Source organism: Nanorana parkeri, unplaced genomic scaffold (genome assembly GCF_000935625.1).
Source record: "Nanorana parkeri isolate BGI_ZX_2015 unplaced genomic scaffold, ASM93562v1 scaffold820, whole genome shotgun sequence".
In the NCBI taxonomy this organism is placed as follows: domain Eukaryota; kingdom Metazoa; phylum Chordata; class Amphibia; order Anura; family Dicroglossidae; genus Nanorana; species Nanorana parkeri.
Genome location: NW_017307088.1, coordinates 756,316 through 768,672, shown reverse-complemented (window position 1 = coordinate 768,672; position 12,357 = coordinate 756,316). Strand labels below are relative to the sequence as shown.

The 12,357-nt window shown below is 47.1% G+C and overlaps 1 protein-coding gene across 1 annotated transcript in view; it reads left to right on the top strand.

Annotated features, from left to right (window-relative positions):
* Positions 1 to 1,536: 1,536 nt before the first annotated feature.
* Positions 1,537 to 12,357, top strand: part of DAGLA (diacylglycerol lipase alpha) — a 55,721-nt gene continuing 44,900 nt past the window's right edge. The window contains exon 1 of the mRNA XM_018565171.1: positions 1,537 to 1,609. The gene's annotated coding sequence lies outside the window, so the exon portion shown is untranslated. The remainder of the gene's footprint in view (positions 1,610 to 12,357) is intronic.

The window sequence follows — 12,357 nt, the reverse complement described above, 5'->3', positions numbered from 1 at the left end:
CAGACCTCCTGAGAGCCGACACTGACCTGAGAGCCCGCATTGACTGCCTGGAGCCCAATACTGATTACCTGAAGCCCATACTTACCTCCTGGAGCCCGCACTGACCACTTGGAGCCCACACTGACCGCCTAAAAGCCCATACTGACTACCTGGGAGACCATACTGACCACCTGAGAGCCCGCACTGACCGCCCTCACTGACCATCTGAGAGCCTGTACGTACCACCTAGAGCCTGCACTGACTGCCCGAGAGCCGCACTGGCCACCCTAAACCCCACACAGCTCTCCTGGGACCCTGGAGACAATAGGCTGTGCACCTGGAGCAACACAGAGTATGTAGCTTCAAATTATTCTGCATTGCTATATAAACTATTGCTGGGATTTGTAGTCCTCTATAGCTGATGGTATTATTCTGCAGTGCTTTACAATGTATTGCTGGGATTTGTAGTCCTCTATAGCTTGTGCCATTCTGCATTGCTGCGTAATGCGTTACTGCAATTTGTAGTCCTCCTATAGTTTGTGGTATTATTCTACTTTACTGGGATTTGTAGTCTCTCTATAGTTGGGGGTATTATTCTGCATGGCTGTGTAATGTATTACTGGGGTTTGTAGTCCTCCATAGTTTGCGGTATTCTGCATTGCTGTATAATGTATTGCTGGGATTTGTAGTCCCTCTACAGCTTGGGGTCAGTGGCAGATCTACCAGGGTCACAGTTGCAACCAGGCCCTGGTGCTCCACCACTGACTCCAAGCTATAGAGAGACTACAAATCACAGCCCAGACAGAAGGATGAGGGCCATGGTGACCGTCACCATTTCCATAAAAAAGCTCACCTTTACGTTGCCTTTACTTGGTAATGGCACCACAAATGAAGGCAAGCTAGCACGGTTCTTCCCCGCGCATTGGCGTGTGAGAACACACGCAAACGCACTGGAAACAAACATGGAACGCGTGTCACCAAATGTACTACTTTTCCACAATTGGTGGTCATCCAGGGACCCAATGGGGATCAATGGGAACGTGCACCAAACCTAGGAAACAAGGTTCCAGAAACGCACGTAACCGCGACGTTCATTCCTGCTATGCGCTGGTGTAATAGGACCTCATGGATTCCTCTCATCGCGCATTGTCGCATGGTAGCCAAAGTGCTTTAAAACGCTCAGGTGTTAACAGGGACTCATTTTAAGGTCATGTCCATGTAGCAGTTCATTTGCTGGAAGGTGAGGAGCCCCGGAGAGGACATTCACCCTGGCCAGACTGCACACAATGGAATCCCTCCTCTCTGTGCATGCCGGGCAGCACCCTCTCCTCTCTGGCCATTCAGCACCTCCATGTGTATAGAGAGCAGACTCTGCACAGCCATGTCCTGAGGAGATACCAATGTACAGGGGAAAGCCCTAGCCTGTAAAGCCGGCCTGTACATCATACGGACGAGGTGTCACTGACATTCCCCAGCTCCGTCACGGCGGCCGCACAGTTACCATGGTTACCGCCGGTGCCGGAGGAGGTTCCGGAAGTGACGTCAGATCCCGCCCCGGTGCGGACGTGCCGCTGCGCCGGGATCACGGAAAGAAGAAGAGAGGGAGTAGGTGGCATGGAGCCCCCGAGAGGTGAGAGAGATGGGTTGGGTGCGGGGGCGTCTTCCCCGGGGACAGAAGGGACCCCCACAGCCGGCAGCTCCCCCTTACTCCACCCAGAGAGAGCCGAGGGGGCCCGGCTGGGTGACAGTGACATGGCTGCTGGACAGCTGTGCGTGATGTCACGCTGCACACCGTTGCCTAATGACGTCATCACTACACCTAGTGTGTGTCACCTGTGTGTGCACTGCTCGTACTGTGCATCTGACAGCTGCCACCGATCACTGCGCTCACATCGGCATGCTTCATATATATCAATATGTGTGTGTTTTCATCAGTATATATCTATGGGTGTGTGTGCATCAGTATATATCTATGGGTGTGTGCATTAGTGTATATATATGTGTGTGTGTGTGTGTGTGTGTGTGTGTGTGTGTATATATGTGTGTGTGTATCAATATATATCTATGTGTGTGTGTATCAATATATATTTGTGTGTGTGCATCAGTATATATTCAGTGTGTGTGTATGTGAAAATATATATCTCCATAAGTGTTAATGTATCAATAAATATATGTGTGTGTGCGTGTATTAATGTATATGTGTGTGCATCAATATAGATCTATATGTGTGTGTCTGATTGGTTTTATGGGACATCTGACTGATTCCATCTGTAGAACGTTTATCGTGGGGCATCTGCAGCCTTCAGATCATTTCCCAGATCTCAGAGAATTGACACGATGATGAATTCTGTAAACTAGATCTGTTTCAGTTCCGCAAGTATTACAGGGATGGCAGATTGAGGACACAGCCCGGAAAATCCGGCTCGGCGGTATACTGGCTGTCAATGATCAATCACATTACTAGTGTTTTCACATTTACATTTGGTATAGGTTTGTGTTCTATGTGTCCCATGCACACCACACTGGAGAGGAGAGATTGGGGGGGGGGGGGGGGGGGGGGGGGGGGGGGTTTGCAGGTCTCTGTTTGTCCATTTTGTGGCAGAAAAAACATGAACTGTCACTTTGTGACTTCAATAAAATGTAAAAGAAAGAAAATAAAGTAAACAATGGCTGTGTTGTAGAAAGAGAAGACAATGCCCCACCGCCGGCACGCAAACACCAGTCCACATTGGATGGCTTTGCAGTGAGCGGCCCTTATGTTTCGGGGGGCACAGCAGGGCCATGTCATACTTCTGTGTAGGGATGTCCTCCAGTCTCTGTTGATGGTTCTGATCCCATTCTTACCTTGTATAGTTCTGGCTTCATCTGAGATCTGATCACAATCACAGTTTATCATCTCACAGGGAGGGCAGCTTATTTTTCACACCTTGTAATTTATTTCATGATTTGAATACACTTTCTCTTAGTTCTCCTTTACATTTGTTTTTTTGTAAGGTGTTAAATTGGATCTTTCAGCAATGGTCACGCGTGTCCCATTCATATACATAATGACCATACTAACTCCTGTAAATGACTCGGTGAGGCAGTGGTGGCCAAGTTACTTAGTATAGGGAGCCTCAACTGCAGCCCCTGTGAGCATGCTATAGGAGATGGGGAGAGACAGCGAGCATGCTATAGGAGATGGCGAGAGACAGCGAGCATGCTATAGGAGATGGCGAGAGACAGCAAGCATGCTATAGGAGATGGGGAGAGACAGCGAGCATGCTATAGGAGATGGGGAGAGACAGCGAGCATGCTATAGGAGATGGGGAGAGACAGCGAGCATGCTATAGGAGATGGCGAGAGACAGCAAGCATGCTATAGGAGATGGGGAGAGACAGCGAGCATGCTATAGGAGATGGGGAGAGACTGCGAGCATGCTATAGGAGATGGGGAGAGACAGCGAGCATGCTATAGGAGATGGGGAGAGACACTAAGCATGCTGTAGTTGGTAGAGACTGGAGAAATGCTATAGGACATAGTCATAGCCTTGGGATACATTACATGAGACTGATAGAGATCACTGCTCTTGTAGTTCCTTTACACATAAATGCTTCCTTCCATACTTTAATATATAAATGTAAATCCAAAAGTTGTTTTTAAATCTGCAGCTTTCATGAAAGTAATCCCTGCTTAAAGTCCTTGTTCAGGCACTTCCTCTTATAGGATGACAACTGTTTCCCAAGCAAGGATTTGTGTTGTCACTCTGTCACAGATGCTCTTGATAGAGATAAACAGAACACACTGCGCCGGTTCGGTCTATTATTGTCAACATCAGGAAGCCAGTCCAGAGAAACGATGGGCGGCCGATAAAGGCTGGAGGAGATCAGCATGTACACAGGAAGTGGCGGATATAGGCTGGAGGAGATAAGCATGTACACAGGAAGTGGTGGATAAAGGCTAGAGGAGATCAGCATGTAGACAGGAAGTGTTGGATAAAGGCAGGAGGAGATCAGCATGTACACAGGAAGTGGTGGATAAAGGCTGGAGGAGATCAGCATGTACACAGGAAGTGGTGGATAAAGGCTGGAGGAGATCAGCATGTAGATAGGAACTGGTGGATAAAGGCTGGAGGAGATCAGCATGTAGATAGGAACTGGTGGATAAAGGCTGGAGGAGATCAGCATGTAGATAGGAACTGGTGGATAAAGGCTGGAGGAGATCAGAATGTAGAGAGGAAGTGGCAGATAAAGGCTGGAGGAGATCAGCAGCACTAGAAGGCAAGAACGCATGAAAACAAGTTAAACAGTATTTTCTGGTATCATAAAGACATTGGTAATTATTTCTGATACATTAGCCAGAACAGACCACTGCAGGGGCCCCAAGGGCCACATAGTAAGTGTAAGAGGGCCACATGCGTCCCCTGAGCCACAGGTTGGCCCTGAAGGACATGAGCATTGCATACAGTATATGATAAGCATGAGAGTGACTTGATTCAACATGACATAATGCTTTCTAGCAGGCATAGGCAACCTCAGCACTCCAGCCTTTGTGAAACTACAAGTCCCATGCTGCATTGCAAGACTCTTACAGCCACAGGCATGACTCTCAGAGGCAGAAGCGTGATGGGATTTGTAGTGTCACCACAGCTGGAGTGCTGAGGGCGTCTACCCCTGCTCTATACAATAATGCTAATACGTTTGTTTAAATGTGAGCGGCAGATGGATTGTATCACAGCACGAGGCCCAGAAAAGAACTGTAGTAGATGAAATCATTGGTTGTTTGCTTTCGGGAAGGTTCTCCGATAGGAAGACACATCTGTGTCTAGAAAAACAACAAAGGTGTGTTCGGGAGATGCTCGTACATTTCCTTTTGCCGTAGGGGACGCTCCGTAAGACGGGCGTGTTGCACAATTACCAGTTAATGAGAAGGTGATGTCTGAGCCGTGCAGGTTCTAGCATGTGTCATTTGTAAGGAGTCGACCTAAAGCCGGCCAGACACCAGGAGAGTCTCGTCAGGGGAAAAAAAAATCTAAAGGTTTAATAGTTAAAGGAGAACTATGAGTGGAGTGATTGCCATGCATACTCATAGTTCGAGCCCACGTGTGACAATGACGCTGTCACACGTCAGCTCTATAGATCGGGAAGTGAGCGAACACATACCGTCACTCGCTCACTTCTCGATCATCTCCCTGCAGAGAACGGTGACTGTCACTCACGGCTCCCCACAGGGATTCCCCCCTCCCCGCTCCGATCCTCCAGCACTGAGTGGACTGACGGACGGATGGGAAAGTCGGCAGGCATAGCTGCCTCTGCCTCTAGATAGGCAGAGCCAGCTGTCAATCAGCCAGCAATTTTGACAGTGTTTTCGGGATCCATCCCGGCTGCAGCGCTCTCAGTATATAGCGGGCAATAGCCCACTATATACTGAGCTTTGGGTCATGGGGGGACATACACTGAGTGGCCAGATTATTATGACCACCTGACGTTTGTAGGCAAATTAGCTATAATTTTGCGCTGAAGTTGCTAGAGGGCCAGACCATTATACATAGGGAAGCAGGTTGTTTACCACAACAGTAGAAGGGATTGTTTTCTGAAGATTTGGGTAAACAATGCGATTTAACAGCCTTTGAACGTGGGATGATTGTTGGCGCTCGGAGCCATGGAGCGAGTATCAGCAAAATAGCAGAATTCGTTAAATGTTCAAGAGGGGCTCATTGTTAAAGTCTTTAAAGACATGACTGTCAACCGCAAATCTGGGTCTGAACGTGCGAATTGTGGCCGTCAGCGACTAGTCAATGTTAGGGCAGAACGGAGAGTGGCAAGACTGGTACAGGACAACAGAAGGGCAACAGTGCAGTGTCAGATTCCTCGCATCACCTTTCACCTTCTCGTGGAGTCATCTCGTGGCCCAACGAAGTACTGATGGGGTGGTCATAATAATCTGGCCACTCAGTGTATATGTCATCCCATGACCCTAAAGAAAACTATGGGATAAAAAGGTTACCCCATAGTTCTTTTTTAAAGGGGATCTCCGCAATTTAAAATTAGGGACGCACCGATACCGGTATTTCAGTATCGAGTACGAAGTCCCATTAAGGAAGCCAGGCGGCGTGTAAAGACTCGCCACCCAGCTTCCTGATTAGTAGGGAAGCCGTCCCCATGCTTCTTGTCACTGGGTGACAAGAAAGCATGGAGCCGGCTTTCTGGCCAATCAGGAAGCCGCGCGCTTTGTAATGACGCGGCGCCCGGCTTCCTGATTGGCCAGGAAGCCGGCTCCGGCCCTAAGAGCAAAATGAGCACCTAACACTTGTAGTGTAGGGGTAGCTCCACTGCAAGGGTTAATTTTATGAAATGGTCATAATGGTCCATTTCCACAATGGTCTTCACTGCAACTGCGCGGCTTCCAAAGCCTCATCGAGTCCCCAATGGTCTTCACTGCAACTGCGCGGCTTCAGAAGCCTCATCGAGTCCCCCAATGGTCTTCACTGCAACTGCGCGGCTTCAGAAGCCTCATCGAGTCCCCCAATGTTCTTCACGGCGACTGCGCGGCTTCAGAAGCCTCATCGAGTCCCCCAATGGTCTTCACTGCGACTGCGCGGCTTCAGAAGCCTCATCGAGTCCCCCAATGGTCTTCACTGCAACTGCGCGGCTTCAGAAGCCTCATCGAGTCCCCCAATGGTCTTCACTGCGACTGCGCGGCTTCAGAAGCCTCATCGAGTCCCCCAATGGTCTTCACTGCGACTGCGCGGCTTCAGAAGCCTCATCGAGTCCCCCAATGGTCTTCACTGCAACTGCGCGGCTTCAGAAGCCTCATCGAGTCCCCCAATGGTCTTCACTTCAACTGCGCGGCTTCAGAAGCCTCATCGAGTCCCCCAATGGTCTTCACTGTAACTGCGCGGCTTCAGAACCCTAATCGAGGTCTCCAATTTCTTTTACTGTGCCTGCACGCCCTCATCAACTTCTCCAATTCTCAGCTTTTCCCTTTACCAATTCAACCAGTTTCACTCTATTCACTAGTAAGGGGAATTGGAGACCTCGATGAAGATTCTGAAGCCACGCAGATGAAGATTATCAAAATGCCGCGAGTGGGACACAAGTTCTGAAGCCGATTCATCCTAATGTCCTACTGGCAAGTCACCTGGATGTGAGTTTTTGACAGAACACCTGCCATTTGAACTACAACTCAATGTCTGAACAGTGTAACATTATCATTGCTTGCTGGAAGCAATGCATGGTGGGTTATGTAGTCTTGAGGAATCGAGATTGCATCACATCAAGCAGCAGGGAAGGAGAAGCAAAGCACACTAGGAATCCTGGAAGTTGGTGAATGTGATGGGCAGACAGAAGGCAGCACTCACTACATAAGCTTTGATTGCAACTCCAGCATGTAATCCTATTACAATGCTGATATTATAACAGGAGAGGATCTGCTGGGACTTTACAACTTTACATTTCGGTAATTTTTCCTTAATATAGTAAAAAAATAAAACCCCCAGTGGTGATTAAATACCACCAAAAGAAAGCTCTATCTGTCCCCAAAAAAGGGTATAAAATTCATTTCAGTACAGCGCTGCATGACGGAATAAATGTCAGTGAAAGTACTGCAGCGCTGAATACTGAAAAATGGCCTGGATGGGAAGGGGGTTTAACACCGCGGATGTCAACTGGTTAATAGGGTCTAATTGATGATCACTTTCAATTGTAGTGACCGAAAAAAATCTAAGGAGCAGGATGCGAACAAAATCCTAACAGTGAATGTGGTTTTCATTCGGGAAGCTTCATTCATTCAATCAAATGTAAAATCAAATGCAATTTGGATTTCCTCAAGTCTCTGATGCCATTATCGAAAGTTCTGGGATTTTTTATATGAACGTTCGTTTGAAAATCGACCAGTGTATGTCCGGCTTTAGAAAGCCAGTTTGGCGCCGAGAGACTGGCGTGGGCTCGAGGTGACACACTGGTTTCATGTGAACTCCCAGATCTTGCAATATCACATTCCTGTTCAGCTGCCAAGTATACTAGTCAGAGCATGAGAGGCTGAAAAGAAACAGGGCCCCTTTCCAACTATAATGACTCTTCCTGGCATTCAGGTGTCACCGCTTTGGCCTCCAATTGTTCTCAGAATGTCTAGACAATATGCCAACCTTGGAGCCCTTTCACACAGGCTTTCCGATCAGGTCCGCTGTCAGTTTTTTAGGCAAAGCCCAATGTTAGTCTATGTGCAGCCGGGTCTGAATGGATAGGCGTTTGTTTACACCCGGTTACCCCCGGGCTCTGACCAGGTCCGGAAAACAACAAATAGATCAGAGTTCCATTTCACCGGACCTAATTGTGCCGGATCGGGGGAATCTGATGTAAATGGACACCTGTTTGTTTACATCCGATTCCCCATTGACCAACATGGGGTCTGGTAATTTCATTTTTTTCTCCATCACAAGATAGAGGAAAAAAACTGGATGGACATGGATGCCACATAGTGACATCCATTCCGATCAGCAGGGGATCCATGCACCATAATTTCTAAGATAAGGTACCTTTACCTTTATATAGCCTATTTCAGTGATGGGCAAATTAACATAGAATTCAGGAGCCAGTCTGTCCAATCCACGAGCCAGCAGGATTTTTTTTAGGAGCAGCAACTAGAGAAAATCTTAAAAGCTTGGTGCCAGCTGTATTTTTTAGGGAGCATTGGCACCCTGGTTCCTGGGATTGGTCCAGCCCTGGTCTATTCCCTTAAGGCAAGAAACCCTTGTCTTGTATACGGCCTGTTCACACCAGCACACTGCAATGGCATGCGTTGTGATAAAATGATGCACAACGCCTCCCAACGTGATGCAGTGCATAGAATTTACATAGCAGTTATAGAACAAAAAAAAAACCCAGAGCACTACAATGCTTCCTAGCTGCACACCTTCACATGCATTCCCATTCCTTGTGGTGTGATCCAGCCCTTAAAGCAAGGTACTACATTTTTTTTTCCTGTATGTGCTGTTGTCAGAGAGTTCCCTTCACTTCCTGTTTGGTGAAATGTCAGCAGAACAGGAAGTGAGGCTGTCTCTCCAGGAATCCTGGATAATAGTAAAATCCTGACAGTGGTTCTAACCTAAACCTATCCAATCTATTCTACATGAAGAAAAAACGTTTTGGCTGGACATGCACTTCAATTACAGCTGTATATAAACCAGGACTGGACCAACGGCAGGAGCCAGGTCACCAGTGCTCCTTAATAATTACAGCGGCACCTGATCTTTGAAGTTTTCTCTAGTTGATGTCAATTCTGCTGGCTTCTGGTTTGGACAGACTGGCTCCTAAATTGTATAATTTGTCCACCCCTAGTATAAAGATATTGTCTTAAATAGGGATGCACCGATACCGGGTTTTTGGTAATCAGTACGAATACCGATATTCTTTTTTCACTACTCACTAATCCTGGAAATCCCATTAAGGAAGCCGGGCGTTGTGTAATGACTCGCCACCCGGGCTTGCCGATTAGACGGGAAGTCGTCTCCATGCTCCCTTGTCACCAGGTAATGAGGAAGCATGGAGCCAGCTTTCTGGCCAATCGGAAAGCCAGGGGGTGGGTAATGACTCGCCCTGCTCCCTGATTGGCCTGGCGGGCGAGTCATTACATGCTGCCCAGCTTCCTGATTGGCCGAGAAGACGGCTTCATGCTTCCTTGACACCAGGTGACGAGGAAGCATGCAGCCAGTTTTCTGGCCAATCAGGAAGCCGAGGGGCAGGTAATGACTCACTGCCCAGCTCCCTGATTCGCCAGTTTCCCAACCAATCGGGAAGCTGGGCGGCGAGTCATTACACACCACCCAGCTCCCTGATTCACCAATTGACGAGGGAGCCGGCTTCCCGGCCAATCATGAAGCCGGGCAGCATGTAATGACTGGTCACCCGGCTGGTTCCGGTTTCAGATTCAGTTCCGATATTAGAGTAGGCATCGGGAGCATTTGGGCGATTACGAGTACTCGCCCAGATACTCGGTATCGGTACCAATACTAGTATCGGTGCATCCCTAGTCCTAAATCTTATAATAATTAATAAAACTTTAAGATTGGCCCATTTACTCCAGTTGCTTTGCTCAGTGCGGCCCCAACACAGGAATGCGTGTTGGGGAAAAAAAGTATTTTGGCTCCTAAAAAAGCACATCAGTGTCGTGCGTAAAAGAAACCCCCACACATCAACTCAAGTGCATTTAGCGTTCGAAGCGCAATGCAAGCTGTGTGAATGGGCCCTAATGTATTTCTCCTTGAACTATATAACAAGGGACAGTCACTTTGTGAAGCTTTTATATGCCATGTAGTAATGTCCGTTACATTTCACTTGTCTTTAGATTTGTTGCCTCAGGAAGTCATCCATGGGTGGACATATCTGCTACTGGTCTTCATTCTTGGTGACGGATCGGCCATAGGTTATCCTAAACTATCCTCTCCTTGTATAATCTGCTCCTTTTAATTACAGCTCTACATAAACAGATTATCTGGGATCTTATTACAGTCACAATTACTACAAGTGAAGATTAGCTCTGCTTTTAATACCTCACCCACATGCATCACAGGCTCCAGTCATAGTCCTCCGTCTATCAGTGGCCCCACCATGCAGACAATGTCTGTGCTGAATCAGGCAGAGCAGATCAATAATGATTTTTACGCCTAAGTAATGGCAGATGTAACGCCTGACATTAATTAAGCATAGCGCATTTCAATGATCAGCAATGTCTTTCTTTTTTTTGTGTGCATAAGCCCCCATTCACACTAGCTGCATGAAAACGTGTTCAGAATCACAGGATTTTGCACATGTTCACACAACCCACAAAATGAGCGCATTTGTACTTGCAGTGCTATTTTTGTTAATGGCACCTTAAGCGCCGCAAGCAAGACGCGCCATAAATGTGTGACGCTCACAGCTCATATGAGCTTCTTATCTACGTGAAGAAATAAAAGGGCTGCCCTTTGCTGACACGCAGCAGAATGTGCCATGTGTTCAAAAGTGAATGGGGGCTTAAAGAAGAACTCCGGGCTGCCCCTGCACATCAAAGGTTTACTGCTCCTTTTGGTTTAGGGAGGAAAATAACAAAGTTATATTCACCTGATCCTTGGAGCCTGCACTCCCTTCTGCCTGTCTCCTCCTCCCCTGGTATGTCACTCGGCGTTTTCACGTCCTATACACGGAGGGGTAGCGAGGCTGGAAGGACTGGTCGGAGCCGACGCGGAGGATCGGGTGAGTAAAACGTCTTTATTTTCCTCCCTAGACTAAAACGAGCATTTAAAGTGGACCTTTAACCTTATCTTCAAAATAACAGCAAAGCCGCCTGTAGAAATGTTTGGTAATGACAATCTACACACAGATACCGTACTTCTAGATAATTGCCGGCTTTTTATTCTTTGCATATCTTGTTTTACTCTTCCTCCTCATTCTTCTCACAGTGGTCATTTTTACTAAGGGCAGATTAATCCATCTCCCTTTACTTCCTGGCATTATGTCACATGTGACTAGGACATGTGCCCATGCACATCATCTCAGGGGAGGAAAATGTCTTTCCATGAGATCTCGTGAGATTTCCCAGCAATAGACTGCTAATGTAACCTTCCCAGGATGCAATGCTTGCGCTAATGAATGTAAGATGATTTCATATCAGCATGTAGAGCTGCATGCTATTGTGATTTTTAGCCAAAGGGGGTAAAGGTCTACTTTAAACCTTGCACACCTTGTATGGCGGTAACAATTTTGCCCAGAGTTCTTCTTTAAAGGAGAACTATGGGGTTAGGGCTTTTCCTGAAAGTAGTTTGATGTGCTGGTGACATCTTTATACGTTTGCTTATAGCAGCCAATCACATTTATCTTTCATTTCTTCCCTCCACTGTGTAGAATCTGATTGGGTGCTAGTAGCGGTACAGATTGGGCAAGACCATTATCTTCCAGGGCTTGATAAATAAGAAACACTTCCTGAAATACATGCTGTCTGTTGCTCATAACCGTCAGTTTTTCCTGTCATGCTGTGATATATGTTGGGAAAATGCCTGGGTTGGATTTTACACTCCAGTGCAGATCATTGTAGCGCATTCCCATCATTTGGACACATCACAGATTTGTTATCCAGCTGACCAATTTTGTAGCGGGATCATTTGCATCTCTCATGATGCTCCGCTAATTGTAGTGCTGGAGGTTGCCCAGCCCTGATCATTCTGCATGAATGTCTTCCGGAGCAAATGCACAATTGTAGTTAAATGGCTGGTAATGAGGCAGGCTACGCTTTTTCAGCATGTACGTGTCGGTTATTTTTAGGAAAAGACAAGCTTTGCCATTTGTCGATTTCACAATTGACATCTACACGTTTCATTTACAGCTGAAACTCGAAGAATTAGAATATCGTGCAAAAGTAATTGCA